Below are 2,787 nucleotides of genomic sequence, written 5' to 3' on the forward strand. Positions count from 1 at the left end.
TGCGAGAGAGAGGGAGCTGTGAGAGGAGAGGAACCTACAAGAGAGAGGGAGCTGTGAGAGGAGAGGAACCTGCGAGAGAGAGGGAGCTGTGAGAGGAGAGGAACCTACAAGAGAGAGGGAGCTGTGAGAGGAGAGGAACCTGCGAGAGAGAGGGAGCTGTGAGAGGAGAGGAACCTACAAGAGAGAGGGAGCTGTGAGAGGAGAGGAACCTGCGAGAGAGAGGGAGCTGTGAGAGGAGAGGAACCTACAAGAGAGAGGGAGCTGTGAGAGGAGAGGAACCTGCGAGAGAGAGGGAGCTGTGAGAGGAGAGGAACCTACAAGAGAGAGGGAGCTGTGAGAGGAGAGGAACCTGCAAGAGAGAGGGAGCTGTGAGAGGAGAGGAACCTGCAAGAGAGAGGAAGCTGTGAGAGGAGAGGAACCTGCAAGAGAGAGGGAGCTGTGGGAGGAGAGGAACCTGCAAGAGAGAGGGAGCTGTGAGAGGAGAGGAACCTGCAAGAGAGAGGGAGCTGTGAGAGGAGAGGGAGCTGTGAAGAGATAGAAGGATATGTGTATGGGGAGGAGGATGAGGGAGAGGAGCACTCGGTGAGAGGTCAGAATGGTGGGGGTCAGCAACAGGGTAATGGAAAGGTCAGTTAGAGGTCAGGAGGACATTCACGGGTTTCTTTCTCCAGGGCATGACACGAGGAGTGGAAATCCATTCGGATTTCGTAATGGAATCGAATTCTATCAGAAGAGTGCTATTATTGTTGTCCTTGATATGTCATGTTGACAGTGCTGACAGCCGCTGTATTACCCACCACACTTCCTGCAAGGCTCTGTCTGCTGTCTACGGCGGTGTCCGCCATGTTTAGTCCTGCTGTGGGCAGCCATGTTTACTCCTGCTGTGGGCTGCTGTTGTCTGCGATTATATAGCTGTGAGTCGCGCTGTGGGGTGTTTTATTTGTCGATGCACTTATATACCTTTCATTGATTGAGGTGCTCCCCATTCCAGGGTTTCTTTTACCATTGTTATCGTTTAGATATTAGTAAGCATTAGTAGTGGGTGAATTTGGGGTTAGGGGAAAACTTTTTGCGGTAGGGTGCTATTAGCCTGTGAGTGTGAAAGGGGGAGGTTATGCCATGGTTAAGGGATGGACTTGTTGGTAGGGCTAAACGTGATGGACATACATGGGGATAGTAGGGAATAAACAAGGGTATAGGGTAAACAAGGGTGTAGGGGATAGACATGGGTGTAGGGGGTAGACAGGGTGTAGTACTGATTAGGAGGGGTAGGGGTAAACATAGCTCTAGAACTATAGCCCTTCGCTCTGCCACGGGTGCCTGCCACGGGTGCCTGCCACGGGTGCCTGCCACGGGTGCCTGCCACGGGTGCCTGCCACGGGTGCTTGCCACGGGTGCCTGCCACGGGTGCCTGCGGCAGAGCGAAGGCCTATAGTTCTAGAGCTATGGTAAACAAGGATGTAGGGGGTAAAGAAGGGTATAGGGAGTAAACAAGGTTGTAGGGGGTACGCAAGGGTGTAGAGGGTAAAGAAGGGTGTAGAGGGTAAAAGACAAGACCGTAGGTGGGTAGATATAGGGGGTAACGTAGGAGTGGTTATGGGGGGTAGGGGGTAAAAACTGATGGCTGTGCTTATCCATGTCACTTAAGTGTCTTGCAAGGAAACGCTTGTTCATGTTCATGTGTGTACGTGCGTGCGTGCGTGTGTGCGTGCGTGCATGTGTACGTGCGTGCGTGCGTATGTGCGTGCGTGCGTATGTGCGTGCGTGCGTGCGTGCGTGTGTATGTGCGATGTCGCCTCTACTGCTGCCAATGTAGGCAGTTATATATGTGTAATGTGTGCATCCATGCATATTGCATACACATACACAATATGTGCGTGCACGTACGACCTTATAAATGAACGTGTATGTCAATGTACATTATGTACATGTATGAAAATGCACAATCTACAACATGTATCTCATATATGTATGTTCACGTACATATGTACAATGTAAAATATCAGGAGTCGATAAAAGCCATTTGTTTTTATTCACTCCTGACAATGTGTATCTTATAAATGATATACGTGTGTGTGAATGAAAATCACGCCACGTGGATAGGTCAACGGAGATTGCAGGTGGCAAGGTAGCACGACCAGCCTGTACACTGGCGATGCCGAACACAGGCGAACTCTGGCGAACACAGGGTAGTGGTGCCGTGCAGGAGAGAGTAATAGAAGATGGACAGAGTGGCGGTGAGTGTCCGAACGGAAAAATATATATAGAGATTCTGGCACGAGTGCCATCATCGTTTATGGCCGCACAGATCATAGATGTCTCATCAATGAGCCGCGAACAAATACTGCGCATGTACATATAGAACATTTCACCCTTAAATACATGTACATATTGCACATTTTACATTTACATGCATGTAAATGTCGTACATTGTCGTATAGGCCGGTAGGCCTACCTTTCTGGACCCACTAGGTCTCTCTACCTGGGACGTTCTAAAGGACAGTGCTTGGCAACGAAGTGCCGCGAAGTCGACATTCGATCAAGAACAACCGCGAAGTTGGCGCGCATGCGTATAACATACAATCTGGGCGAGGGTGACCAACCTAGCAACCGTATCCAGGGATGGTCGTGGTCGTCTCGTTTAGCGTTTAGCTGCTGCTGCTGCTGCTGCTGCTGCTGTGTGCTGCTGTGTGGTGGTGGTGGTGGTGGTGGTGCTGCTGCTACTAATGTTGCTGCTGCTGCTGCTGCTGCTGGTGGTGGTGGTGGTGGTGGTGCTGCTACTAATGT

Source organism: Priapulus caudatus, unplaced genomic scaffold (genome assembly GCF_000485595.1).
Source record: "Priapulus caudatus unplaced genomic scaffold, Priapulus_caudatus-5.0.1 Scaffold983, whole genome shotgun sequence".
NCBI classification, from domain to species: Eukaryota; Metazoa; Priapulida; class Priapulimorpha; order Priapulimorphida; family Priapulidae; genus Priapulus; species Priapulus caudatus.